We start from the raw sequence: 14610 nt of genomic DNA, 5'->3' as shown, positions 1-14610 counted from the left end.
GATGCCGCGGACACATGCGCGAAAGTGTGTTGCCCCGCGGACGGGAAGCGCATCAATGTCGAGTGGAGCCTCCTGGAGCCAAGCGGAGTCGTCAGCGATGAACGTGAGCGCGCCGAGACGGATCTCGCGGCCCTCGACCAGAACTCCGCCAGAAACCATGATGAAGGCGATCAGAACAATTGCAACTTCTCCAATAAGCCGCTAAGACACCTGCCCCACGGTGGGCGCCAACTGTCGTGGTACTAAGACTGATAGTAGAATGGGGGGTAGGTATGGAGAGGCAAGATCCTAGCTATGAAGGAGTTGTACACACAAGAGATTTACGAGTTCAGGCCCTTCTCGGAGGAAGTAACAGCCCTACGTCTCGGAGCCCGGATGCGGTCGACTGGATTATAAGTGTATGAGTTACAGGGGTGCGAACCCTTCTGCCCGTGGAGGGGGTGGCTTATATAGAGTGCGCCAGGACCCCAGCCAGCCCATGTAGCGGAGGGTTTAAGGTACATTAAGACAGGGGGTTACTGGTAACGCCCACATAAAGTGCTATAAAGACCATAAAAGCTACTTAATGGCAGACCGTTGCGTGCAGAGTGACTTTAGATCTCCTGGCCGTCGAGTGGTTAGCTCCATGGTCGAGTGGTTATCTTCATCGTCGAGTGTCCTAGAGTTCGTCGAGTGGATCACCTCTAGGTCGACTGACAGGTAATTTCTTCTAGAGATGTCCTTGAATAGGATAGCTTAGACAAGTCCATGACCCTACCCTAGGTACATAGGTAAATGACTCCATCAACCACCCACCGCCTCGAACCAGCTCGTCCCACCTCCTCCTCTTCCTCTCTCGATCTCCTCTGCCTCGCACGCCGCCACCGCTCGCCCTCGCGCCGCCGCCTCCGTTCGCCCTCCTCTGCCTCGCACACCGCCACCGCTCGCCCTCGCGCCGCCGCCGTCTCCGTTGCCCAACCTGCTGGATCCCCACCATCCACTTCTCCGGCGTCGTCGCCTCGTCATCGCGTGCACGCGGCAGGAGGAGCGAGGGAGACGTGGAGCCGCCGCTAGGAACGCCACCGTCGTCCTCGCGTGCACACGGCAGGAGGAGCGGGGGAGGCGTGGAGCCGCTGCTGGGAACGCCGGATGCGATTATCTGCAGGTTCATTTCTGTCTCTCCTTCTTCATGTTCCTCTTCTTTGATCCCCTCTTGGTACCAGCTCCTGAATGCGTTCCCTTCTCCTCTAGGTCGGTCAGCCCTGCCAGCCTCATGTACCTAGCACGAGATGAAAGAGGGATTTAGAGAAGGGAGGGAGCAGGAGGAGAAGAGGAAGAAGAACCCTACCACCCCCATGCCCGCCCAGTGCTTCGTGCGGCTCTGCACCCCAACCATTCCACCTCCATGCCCCTCCAATTTCTCTATCCCTTTTTTGCAGGTACCCACACTTCTCTCTTCCTCCTGATTAGCCTGATATCTTATCTTATCTGATGCACTCGTCTTCTCATCTTTGTTTGTGCATAATCTTTTTTGTACATGTGTACAAGTTGTATGTCTACAAGTTGTTCGATGAAAATCCAAGCAAGCTTTTGAGTGATGTTACTGTCTGTTCTTTGCAGAATAGGGATTGAGAATTGGTCAATATACTGAACGGATACATTCACTGGAAAGGAGGGGCTGCTGATGTTGTGGGCTTGATTGCCTTTGTGAGTTCCAACCAGATTGTGCTTTGCAAGTATTATGCAAGAGTTGTTTTATTTATTATGAGAAAGCTAATATTTTTTTCTGTGAATTACATATATAAGTGTTATGTTGGTCATTAGATTGTTGCAGAGATACTATATACAGGGTGTTGATTTTTCAGTTTGCTTGCTTGTCGCTTATCTGCACAATGATGCGTTGTTTTTAGTTTTTCTGCTTGCTTAGTTGGCTAATAAGAACATAAATGTACATGATTTGTGCACTGCATTATATCCTATTATTGTTGTTCAGTGATAGTAATCACAATTTGCAAGAACAAAGATAAATGTTGGTCCCTTTTTTGCTAATAATAGGGACTCACTGATTACTAGCAAAAAACAGGATCAAGTGCAGGCTTAATTTTCTTTTACAAGTTAAGGATGAGGCCTCAAATTTTATTCTTTTAATTGTAGTAATTGTTGATCCCAAAATCCTGCCCCGACACGAGCCACCGCCGTTCGTCCGGAGAAGCGCGGGAAGAAGAAGATGGGTAAGCTCCTCTTGCTCTTCTATTGCCTAGCTTGATTTAGTTCCTCTCTTTTCCAAGTTAATATGATGTACTAGAGATTACTGTAAGACGAAAGCACAAATGACGATATTGTTAAACATTTTGAAAGAAGGGCCTGTTGGTTTAAGAGAAAACTAGCGGTGTTGGCTGCTGGTTTTTGAACCCCTGGTTCTATCCAATATCAATGATAAATGAGCCTTTTCCAACATATTTCTGCATTCACGTTCATTTGCTTATTATGGAATATTGTTTTGTGACCTGCGCATCAAAGCTTATGAAGGCAACTTAAGAATTGTAATACTTACAGATGTGTTGAGACCTTGATGGGATGGAGAGACGTTTCCTTTCAAAAATTACCGCTAGAAATAGTAGAGAGAAAGCTCAAGCACGGAAACGAGCAGTTAATTCTATTTGCCAGGTTAGCAAACATTTCCCTTTCTTTAGTTGATAGCTTCAGTGTATTGACATATTATTATATGCAGGGTTCTGCTGCTGATATTATCAAGGTGGCTATGCTTAACAGTCATTCTGTAATTACCAATGGGAGTAACACACTTGATTCTATGGATGGGCTAACGCAGAACTTTTAACAAATCAGAGGGCGTTGTCACCTTCTTTTGCAAGTATTTTACGACATGGTCATCACTTATTTTTTTGGATTTCTGTGCCTATGTATTTTCTAAATATAGACAGGTTAAAGTTATGATTTTACGTTTTGTAGGTGCATGATGAATTTGTGCTTGAAGTTGACCCGTCTAGGGTAGCAGAGGCTGTAAGGAATCCCCGGGCCATCCAGTGCGTGCCATCAGTTTGACCCAGGAGCGGCGCGGCAGAGGCGTTGGGCAAGGAGCACTCGCCGGAGGCGCTTGATGCGGCTCCTCCGTCTATGTCCATTGCAGGTGCTCCCCCGTCGCCCGTCCTTCTCCTCCATCGTCAGGAGGGTCTTGGCTGCAGCTCTCTCTCTCTCTCTCTCTCTCTCTCTCTCTCTCTCTCTCTCTCTTTCTCTCTCTCTCTCATCATCTTGGAACTGCAGGAGACGATGATGTCGTGTTGGGCTCGGACCTTGCTGACCGCCATCTTGGCCTGCAAGAGGATGCTCCCCTGCTCCGACTTGCTCAGCACATGGTTAGAAACATATTCACCCGTCATTCTGCTTGGCTGAGTTAATCCATCTGTCTAGGTTTGATGTTTCCCTTTCAATCTGTAACTCTTATGGTTTCATGCAAATTCTGGTTTCTGGTTTCAGGTTATTGAAAATTCTGGTTTCCTGTAACTATCAGGTGGTCTGATGCAGGTTCATGAGGTACTTTGTGACATATACTTGCTTTTTCCTTATGTATGCCTAGATTATTTATTTGCTTCATCTACACTTTTTTGGGATAATCTGGGATTAATAAATGTTGAACTAAGAAGATACGTCATGTGTCTCTATATGATTATTCCATATCAAAAAAATTAAGAGTACATCAGCTGTACTGAATGGTTATAAATATGACTTTTACCACTATCTGAATTAACCGATGGAACTTATATTGTGCTGGAGCGAGATATCTGAATACTATCAGCTATTATACACAATTAAGAAGAAAGCTTAATGTTTATCTATGATGGTATATAAGATCTAGAAAGTAAAATATTGAAAATCATAAATCAATGATAGATAGAATCGTAGGTAATTAAAATAATCAGGTGTTGTTTCTTTTCTTATAGTACTGGAAGTTTTGTTAGTGCCATGCATCTTCATAAACAGATGCGATATTTTCCAATTGAAAGGTAGCAATGTCTAAAGTTAAATGGTTTCCATATAGTTAAGTTTAGTGTTTGCCTAATGGTTATTTTAAGTTAAATGGCCTGGTAACTGATGCACATTTGTTTTCATTCTTTGTCCTGAAAAATTGTTGCATGCTCGTGTTGTGTGCATACATGTAAGGTTCATGCACCTTGTGTTCTTTCAGGTTATTGTCAACAGAAGCAGTTCATAGATAGGGATTAGAGGAAGCAACTTAAAAATGGGGACAATGTTGTTACTGTTTCTTTTCCTTATATTTGCGGGGATGCCAGGGCTGACTGCCTTGTGCGTACCATGGCGAGGAGTAGCAATAGTACGTCGGTTCAGTCATAATGGCAATGTTCTTTGTTGTCTTGTATTATTCAACCACATATGTTTGCCTCTTTCTAATGGCCACTGTAACTTGAAAATTTGCAGTGCCATATTTGCTCCCTCTAGCGAGCACCACGGAGGAGGTGAGGGGCCAATAGGGAGTAAATAAAACATTTGATGAGTGCTGCATGCCCGCGCACGTTGTCGGAGAGGTCAGATCACTGTAGTTTTGTGGTACCACAAAAATCGTTTTATTTTCCTTAATTGTAACTCTAAATTATGTCCAGATCACCCATGTCTATTTTCCTTCATGGATAGTGTATTCTCATTTTTCAACTAGACAAATTTTATCCTTTGAATTACTGCAATACATTAAGTTGGCACGAACAATTCTATTTAAAGATATACTATCCGAGGCGTGAAAAAGAAGATGGCGTAGGTTGATGGTCTAGCTATTTTATAATCCCTTTTATTGAGATCAGATGAAGTTTAGTCTGGTCTTGCTCTGAATTTCTCTGCATTGTTTGGTATCCAAATTAGCGTTAGGTTTCAGATAGCAGAGTAATTGATGAGCGGCACACATGATCATAATGAGCGGCACACATGAGCACATACGGTTCTTTGAGCAAACACACACACACACACACACACACACACACAAACACAGACATACATGAACAAATGAGAAATGAGTGATTCTAACATGAGAAGATGAGGGATGACATATGCCTACTCGTCATGAAGCATATCAGCATGTGGATTAATAATAGAAGGGGAAGGAAACTTGCTTCTCTGCGTTTTTATTATAGTTTAAAAGGGCAAATTGTCGACATTCTAAATGTTAGGAAAGGAACCTACAGAGTCCATGTGTAAGTATGTGATTCAGATTAATGCTCTGAAAGTATTTAACTTGCTTACTAATAATCCACACTCGTATGTATTAATACTCACACAGAAGTAGACAGGCCATGGCTAGCAGCAAATGTATATGCCAATTTATGATGTTTTTCACATGATAATAACACTATCAGCATGCTAATTATATGTTGTGGAGGCAGCGAGGTACTAGATCCGCTATCATCATAGTTCCGATTGTAAAACAGAATACATCCAGAGCTGACCGAGATAGACCAGCAACCATTACCATTGACAATGCCTTTTCAGGTTTTCCCTTGTATTAAACTGCGGGTTACGCTCGCTATTGGTTCGGTGTCCAAACAGTTTCATGTCAGATTTAGTAGTATAATTAGGTGACAGAAGAAATTAGACAAAGGCTGGTTTGATCCATACACATATGGACTGACTACGACAACCAAATCTTTAGATAGGAAAAAATAGCTAAACATGGTTATAAAGTTTTGGCTGTTTTTTGGACTGAAGAAATATGACGTCTGCTGTGTAGCTCTAAATGCTTACTGTTATCTTTCCTTGGCAATGTTTGTGCCTTCTGAGAATAGATTTGCTGTCAAGTGACATCATGCAACATGGATTTAGAACGAAGAGTAAGATATGTTTCCGTACAACGACTACTGGATCGATAGTACAAAATAAATAGCTTGAATGGATTTAGTATTAAGAACAAAATATGATACGGAAATTCTAAAGCTACCCTTCTTGTGGATCGATTGATAAATCCATGTAATATTTTGATAAAGAGTTAAATCTGCAAGTACTCTAAATTTGTATACGTTGTTTGAGTGCCGTTTAATTAAGATACTAGACTATGTTGGTACACATATATTTGGATGCTTGTGATTGGCTGGAAAGAACAGAAACCTAGATTTGTTGTTGGACTGAACTGAGTAGTCATAGCCTTCTGGCTGATGCTTCAGTATACCAAAACACTTGCTATTTTTCATGTTCTTGTACGAGATGGGTTTAGGACACAAACAATTATTTGTTTTATCTACGAAAAACTTTTTCTTCAAGATTACAGTATGTTGAATGCCTTTCGTGCTTAGTTGAAATATAAGTACTGCTTGTATGTGATTTCAATCCAGCTTGACCAATTTTCTTTGCTCTGCTTTTTCCCTCCCTCTCCACTGAATATGACCATGTTCAAAATAAAATGTGCATTACCACTTATGAGAGTAACCGATATTTCATTTTTGTTGGGACTGTTCTTTCTAGGTGTATATTCCTTCTCTGAATGTTTATTACCATGGAACTCGAGTGTAACGCCCTGGATACAACTTTTCATATTCGTAACTCCAACTCTTGCCTTTTCCGGAGATGCTATATGATATTTCCTCCGTGGTTGGGTTTTGTCTGTTGTTTTGCATTTTTTTCTTATGCATCTCGTCACATGTCATCATCTGCACTTCATCTGCATTTCATCCGCATGTTTTTCAAAACTTGTATCCGTTCGGGTTTCCCCGTTCCTCTCCGTTGTCCGTTCGGAGTCCAGACACACTCGCACGCGCCCGCGGCACCTCCGAAATATTATTTTATTAGTGGCATAAAAATGTTCTCGGAATGGGTTGTAACTTGTCGTGCGGTCTTATTATAGTGTAGACAGGCAGCCTGCCAAGTTTCGTCGCATTCGGAGTCCGTTTGATAGCCCAACCGTTATCCGTAGCGGCACTGTTGCCGGTTTAATCGTCGGACGTTTTCGGTCTCTGAAAATCGTGCCGGGCTGCATTTCTCCTCTCTCTCCTATCATCCCAAGCCTCTCTCACACAGCCCACTAGCCCACCTATCTAACCCCCTCCGCTCCGGACCGTTGGATCGAGATCCGATGTCCGAAAACGGAGCAGAAACCCCCTAAACCCTAGCTTTTACCCTATATATAGACCCCCCCCCCTCATGCCATTTTGGGCATCTCCTAGCCCTTCCCCTACTCCTAGCCGCCTCCCACCTCCATTTCCGCACCCCCCAGCCTCCTCTCGCCACTTGGCGCCACCGCACGGGCCAGCGCCGCCGTCCCCACTGCCTGGAGCCACTCAAGCCCCGCCACGTCGCCTCCCTTGTATCCCCACTTCCCCGCGGCCCTGCCAGGCCCATCTGGGCGCCGCCGGAGCCCACCCTGGGCCGCGACCGGGCCTGACCCCGTGCACCCCTGGACCCTGCGCTTCGCCTCGCCTCCCTGCTCGAGCACCGCTCCAACCCCGCCGTCGACAGCCGCCCTCGCCGCCTCTCCGGTACCGCCAAGGCCGCGCCCCTGTCGGAGCTCCGCCGCTGACCTCGCCAGGTCGCCGCCTCCCCATCGCCCTCTCCTTCCCATCTCTCTCCCTCACCCGATCTCCCTTTCTCTCCTCTCTGCAGGAAACCACCGCCACCGCCGCTTGCTGCCGGCGTCGCCCCGCCTCGCCACCGGCCGGATCCGCCCGTTCCAAGCCTCCCCGCCTGTCCCTGGCCTCGCCGGACCTCGCCCTTGCCGGCGTCGCCCCGCCTCCCATCGCCGCCGCCACCTGCGGGTCGGGAGGAGCCCGATCCCCTCCCTGTTGACCGCGCGTGGCCGTGTGGGCCTTGGCCTCTCCGGCCCATCTCCCACGGCCCAGCTCTGCCAGCCGCGCCAGGCCCAGCTAGCCTCCTCCACCGAGCTGGCCCAAGTGCCGTGGTGAGCAGCCCCCCCACTGTTGGCCCAGCCGGTTTTGGCCCGTGATGTTTTTTTTCCTGCCAGGACGATTTTATCTATTTATCCGGGAATTAATGTTTTTCAGAAAACCCCTCCAAGTTCATGCATATAATAACTCCACAACCGTGCATCGGATTAAAATAATTTATATATGTAAAATGCTCAGGAAATTGTGTAGATTAATAATATGTCACTTTCATCCATGTTTAAAATGTTTAAAATGCTATTTGTGTTAATTTGCGAATATGCCATGTTAAAATGATTTATTTCATAACCAAATAACCGTAGCTCCGAATTTAATAAACTTTATATGTAGATGGGGTGGAAAAATGCCTAGATTAACATGGTGCACTTTATGTTGCTGTTTGACAACATTAAAATTGTGTTTAGGGCAGAACAGTACCAAATTCATTTTATGCACATGGGGGATTTCCGGAATTGTTGTTTGTTGTTCCGGCCTCACTTAAACTTGCCTAGATAGCTAGATTAATTATGTTTCACCTCTTGCCATGTTTAACAACATTTAATATTGTTGTGTACCTAAACGAGAGAGAACTAAATATGTCAATGTGGTGTTTCGTCAATATGCAACTCGTTGCATATTGAGCTCCACTTAATTGGTAGTATTGGTTGTTGCACTTTTCCATGCCATGCCTTATTAAACCGGACATGCATCATACTTGTTTGTGCATCATGCCATGTTTATGCTTGTGCATTTACCATGTTGTTTGTTTCTTTTCGGTGTTGCTTCTTAGTTCCGGTAATGTTGCGATTGTGAGGATTCGTTCGACTACGTTCGTTCGTCTTCTTCATGGACTCGTTCTTCTTCCTAGCGGGATTTCAGGCAAGATGACCGCTACCCTGAATCTCACTACTATCATTGCTATGCTAGTTGTTTCGTTCTATCGCTATGCTGCGCTACCTATCACCTGTTTATCAAGCCATCCCAAATTGCCATGAACCTCTAACCTTTGACACCTTTCCTATGCAAACCGTTGTTTGGCTATGTTACCGCTTTTGCTCAGCCCCTCTTATAGCGTTGCTAGTTGCAGGTGAAGTTGAAGATTTCTCCATGGTGGACAGGATTTTGGTTGGGATATCACAATATCTCCTATATTATTAGTGCATCTATATACTTGGTAAAGGGTGGAAGACTTGGCCTTTTGCCTAGTGTTTTGTTCCTCCCGTCCTAGTTTCCGTCATACCGGTGTTATGTTCCCGGATTTTGCGTTCCTTACGCGATCGGGTGATTTATGGGACCCCCTTGACAGTTCGCTTTGAATAAAACTCCTCCAGCAAGGCCCAACCTTGGTTTTACCATTTGCCTCACCACCACCTACCCTTTCCCTTGGGTCGGCCAACCCGAGGGTCATCTTTATTTTAGCCCCCCTGGGCTAGTGCTTGTCTAAGTGTTGGTCCGAACCGAGCCGCCTACGGGGCCCCCTCGGGGCAACTCGAGGTCTGGTTTTACTCGTAGCCTGTCTCATCCGGTGTTGCCCTGAGAACGAGATATGTGCAGCTCCTATCGGGATTTGTCGGCACATCGGGTGGCTTTGCTGGTCTTGTTTTACCATTGTCAAAATGTTTTGTAAACCGGGATTCCGAGTCTGATCGGGTCTTCCTGGGAGAAGGTCTATTCCTTCGCTGATCGCGAGAGCTTGTCATGGGCTAAGTTGGGACACCCCTGCAGGGTATAATCTTTCGAAAGCCGTGCTTGCGGTTATAGGCAGATGGGAATTTGTTAATGTCTGGTTGTAGATAACTTGACACCAGATCCGAATTAAAACGCATCAACCGCGTGTGTAGCCGTGATGGTCTCTTCTCGGTGGAGTCCGAGAAGTGAACATGGTTTTTGGGTTATGTTTGACGTAAGTAGGAGTTCAGGATCACTTCTTAATCATTGGTAGCTTCACGACCATTTCTTTTGCTCTCTTCTCGCTCTTATTTGCGTATGTTAGCCACCATATATGCTTAGTCGCTGCTGCAGCCTCACCACTTTACCCCTTCCTTTCCCTTTAAGCTTTGCTAGTCTTGATACCCATGGTAATGGGATTGCTGAGTCCTCGAGGCTCACAGATTACTACAACAACAGTTGCAGGAACAGGTTGTGCGATGATCATGATGCGAGAGCGATGTTTGCTTGTTTGGAGTTCTTCTTCTGCTTCTTCTTCGATCAGGGATAGGTTTCAGGTCGGCAGCCTGGGCTAGCAGGGTGGATGTCGTTTGAGTTTCTGTTTGTGTTTCATCCGTAGTTGGATGATGCTCTATGTATTGTGATGTTGTATTCATGTGGCATTGTATGCCTTATGTATGTATCCCCATCTATTATGTAATGTTGATGTAATGATATCCACCTTGCAAAAGCGTTTCAATATGCGGGTCTATCCTTGGTGGGACCTTTGAGTTCCTTTTGGATAGGGCCGCATATTGGGCGTGAAAAGTTGGTATCAGAGCCTCGACCGACCATAGGAGCCCCCTTGATTGTTGGCCGTTGTTGAGTCTAGAAGAAAACTATTTTGAGTCTTAGAGTATATATATTGGAGAGTAGGATTCTTTTTACTCCTCAGCCCCCTTCGTCGCTCTGGTGAGGTCTCCTGACGTAGATGTTTTGTCTTTCCTCTTCTCAAATTTCACTAAAAAATTTTAGGATCACGCGGGTATCTTGGAATCGTTTCGATGGTTTTGTGACGAGAACATTGTTCTTGGTGCCTCCTGTCTATTTATGTGGCTTTGACCCGGGGAGTTGAGCTCCGAGGTGTTGTCGTCACAATTTTATCGTTGCAGTTCTGGAATACCTGAGTTTTGCCGACATCAAAAATCTCTTTTATGCAGTTGTTGGTGAGATAACCTCGACGTCACCTAGTACTGGGGAGTTCGTGAGTATTGCCATAACTCGTATAACGGATGCTTTTCGAAGGTTGAGGTACACGATTTCCGAAGGTTTCTTGGTTATGTGTTGACGGATGGATACAACTTGGATGTAGGAATTATTAGTTTGGGTGAGATATATCGCTTCCCCTGTATCCCCAGCACTAGATTGCATAACCAGAAAGTTTCGGAAGTTTATAGGTGGGAATTCAAGTAGCTCCTAGAATATCTTTTCGACAGATGCATGATATGGGATTGGGTAAATCTCTATCATATGTATTTGTTTCCGGCTTATTCTGTAAGCCAATCCTTTGTTTTGTTTTATTTGTGGTATTCGAGTTGCTTCGAAGTCAAATGTTGAATCCATACCTTTCTTAAATGGTGTTCTCATATTTTTATGGGAGTGCTAATCCTTTTGATCATCAAGATTGTCATTTCAATTCTTTCCAACCGGTGTGCTTCTTTTCAAGTGGATCCGATCATTTCAACATTCGCAAGATCATCTCTCAGTTTCCCAACGTTGTCCGTTTCATCCGTCCTCAAGTTGCCTTTGTTTTCCCGCCCTCCCATACTTTTTCTTCAAGGACTCATATTTCTTAATCAAGTATTCATTTATTCATGTGAAGTTTCTCCTTTTTTTTCTGTCAATGTTCTTATCCGGTGATTTCTCAAGAAGATGCTCAACAGTTTTAAGTTCATCATCCTCCATTGTTGTTTCTTCTCCGGTGGATCCAATTCAAGCTTTCAGTGTTGATCATATTCTTTTCCTCGTTTCAAATGTTTTTCCACGTCGGTGCATCTCTTAATTGTTCACCTCTCGCTATTCTTGTCCGGAGTGCTTAAGATATCTCAGAAGAATCATGTTTCCTTTCTTAATCCGTTCGAGTTACTTCAAGTTTTTCTCTCATTCAAGCTATTTAATTCAACCGGTGCAATCTCTCTTCAAAATCGTTCAACGGTGTTTTCTTTTGAGTGGGCCCTAACCCACAGGTCTTTTCCCAGGATCTTACCTGGCTCTTCTAATTATTCTGGTGTTATTCCCAAATTCTTTTCAAAGTGTGACGTAAGAATGGATTCCATCAGTCACATGCCTTTTCCAAGATCGCTTTGAAATTCTTTCATTATTGGTTCAACCTTTCTAATTGTCATTCCAGAGTGCCTCAACAATTCATGGTGGTGTTTCTCATCGTCATTCTCGAATTTTGAAGTCCGAAGAAGATTTCCTCTTAAATCCTTACCCATTCTTCCAAAGATGCGTAGTTCAAGCTTGATGCCATCCTCTCATAATTGTTTTCGATTGTGAGAATTTTCTTTCTCCCATCCAGAGCAATTCAAGAGTCTTTTCAAATTGATTCTCCGTAGCCCATCATCTCAGAATTATTCATTCAAGCTTTCAGCTCTCGTTCTCCAAATCATACCGGTGCATCGTTCAAGTATTATCTAATCAGCTCGGGATCTCTAGGTTCACTTGTATCTAAATTTTCTCAAGTATCTTCGTTCATTTTCAAATTCTTCCCGGTGTTTCTTTATCTTTTCTTCGTTCATTTTCAATTCTTACGGTGGTTCGTTCAAGAGTTCTCTTTTCTTGGTTATCATATCAATTCATTCGTTGTTCCCATATTCCACCGGTGGTTCCTTGAAGACCTTCACAAGTTTGCGCCATATCTCTTTTAATCCTTTCTATGAGAATAAGTAGTATGTCAAATCTGTTGATTGTCATCAATTTAAATTGGTGAAGGATAGGCATGACATAATTCTTATTCTTGTTTCATCCAAGTGATTAATTCCTTCTTCTGGAGATTGTTCATGATGAAGTAATTCTCGGTTCTAGTATTAATCTTTTCTTTCCGGAGTTCCAAGTTCTCTCGGTTATATCATCGCAAAGCTCCATCTAAATCATTGCAAGGCTTCACCTTGTGTTTCCAACTTCTTTTTCTTTTCATCATCCTTTTATTACCGGAGTTCTTCATGGAGACTCTACATGATGGTTCGTCAAGGATTCTTTTCATTCTTCAATTGTTCTTCAAGATTTCTCTTGAAGTTATGATCCGTCAAGCTATACTCTAAAATAAACATGGTGCTCAACACATGTTTTTGTTTTGAGAAGCTCAAGTATTATTCATCTTGCATTTCGAAGTGCAATTCTTTCTACCTTATCTTTTGATATGGTGATATGTCATTCTTGATAATTTCCATTCATGTTTCGTGATTCACATGTTGTCAAGAATGAGGTATTTTAAATCCATTAATCTCTTCATTGGAGTTATCTTGTGTCATATTTCACCTAAAGCCTTCCCTAAGGAATGTTGTTATTGTGGTGATTATCAATGCTCCAAGTTATCTCTCTATCATCTTGGTGGAAGAAGTTTTCCATCTCGTTGGTGTTATCAATTATATTATTTGTTTCCGTAGTGGCAGAATTTCGCCTCAATTTTGAGAAGTTTTTCCTTAAGCCCACTACAAGTATATTCGTTTCGTTGTTGGTTTTCCAACAACTCCGTTATAACCTTCTTGGAAGGATGCTTTCCAAGCTCATTTGTGGCAGAAGTTGGCATTTTCTCCTACATTCTGTTATTCCAATGATCTATCTTCTATTCTTTCTTCCGGAGGCATTGTGATGTTGCTCTTTTCACTCATCATCTCGAATTGTGAGGATCATGTTATTTTCGTGCTTATCCATTTAACCGGAGAGTTGTGTTCTCATTCAAGTTCTTTCATCTTATCAAGTTTTGCCTCTCTTTTCAACCTGAGTGCTGTCTGAAATCCTTCTCACCCATTATGCCATTCTTTCAATAGTTCCGGAGGCAGTGTGTTGTTGATTTCATCAAGTATCCTCTCATCTTGTCAAGTTCATGTTCAATTTCTTCCATTTACAGTCGAAGTGCTGTCAAAATTATATCATTCTTATTCATTCTTATCTCGTTTCAACCAGAGTGGTTCCAATTCCTTATTGTCCATTGTACTCGTTATTCATAGATTTGCAACCTCCAAGGTTCTCATGGTGTTCCTTCTTTCTATTCTCTACCACAGTGCTCTCAATTGTGTTCAACTCCGTTGTGTTCTCTCTTTCAACTTTTCAACCTCTCAACGTTCGTGGTTTCACTCGTTTGTCGAAGAAGCAACTTAGTTCACCTCCTCTCTTCCTCTTCCTTTTCCCTCCGGTGCCATCCTAGATCTCGGGACGAGATCCTCTCGTAGTGGTGGAGTGTTGTAACGCCCCGGATACAACTTTCCATATTCGTAACTCCAACTCTTGCCTTTTCCGGAGATGCTATATGATATTTCCTCCGTGGTTGGGTTTTGTCTGTTGTTTTGCATTTTGTTCTTGTTATGCATCTCGTCTCATGTCATCATCTGCACTTCATCTGCATTTCATCCGCATGTTTTTCAAAACTTGCATCCGTTCGGGTTTCCCCGTTCCTCTCCGTTGTCCGTTCGAAGTCCAGACACACTCGCACGCGCCCGCGGCACCTCCAAAATATTATTTTATTAGTGGCATAAAAATGTTCTCGGAATGGGTTGCAACTTGTCGTGCGGTCTTATTATAGTGTAGACAGGCCGCCTGCCAAGTTTTGTCGCATTCGGAGTCCGTTTGATAGCCCAACCGTCATCCATAGCGGCACCATTGCCGGTTTAATCGTCGGACGTTTTTGGTCTCCAAAAATCGTGCCGGGCTGCATTTCTCCTATCTCTCCTATCAGCCCAAGCCTCTCTCACACAACCCACTAGCCCACCTATCTAACCCCCTCCGCTCCAGACCGTTGGATCGAGATCCGATGTCCGAAAACGGAGCAGAAACCCCCTAAACCCTAGCTTTTACCCTATATATAGACCCC

The 14610-nt window shown here is 43.9% G+C and overlaps 1 long non-coding RNA gene across 5 annotated transcripts; it reads left to right on the top strand.

The window, feature by feature from the left end:
• Positions 1 to 796: 796 nt before the first annotated feature.
• On the top strand, positions 797 to 5212 carry LOC119320101. 5 transcript variants are annotated; one of them, XR_005154803.1, is made up of 11 exons: positions 797 to 1144; positions 1231 to 1418; positions 1600 to 1686; positions 2134 to 2210; positions 2536 to 2646; positions 2752 to 2851; positions 2950 to 3127; positions 3262 to 3353; positions 3475 to 3531; positions 4184 to 4330; positions 4435 to 5212. It is a non-coding gene; the product is annotated as an uncharacterized LOC119320101 (long non-coding RNA). The 5 variants fall into 5 exon arrangements; XR_005154798.1 differs by having other exon boundaries at positions 2711 to 2866; XR_005154799.1 differs by having other exon boundaries at positions 1605 to 1686; positions 2711 to 2851; positions 4435 to 5211.
• Positions 5213 to 14610: the final 9398 nt, after the last annotated feature.

Source organism: Triticum dicoccoides, chromosome 1B (genome assembly GCF_002162155.2).
Source record: "Triticum dicoccoides isolate Atlit2015 ecotype Zavitan chromosome 1B, WEW_v2.0, whole genome shotgun sequence".
In the NCBI taxonomy this organism is placed as follows: Eukaryota; Viridiplantae; Streptophyta; class Magnoliopsida; order Poales; family Poaceae; genus Triticum; species Triticum dicoccoides.
This window is presented reverse-complemented; position numbering and strand designations above follow the sequence as displayed.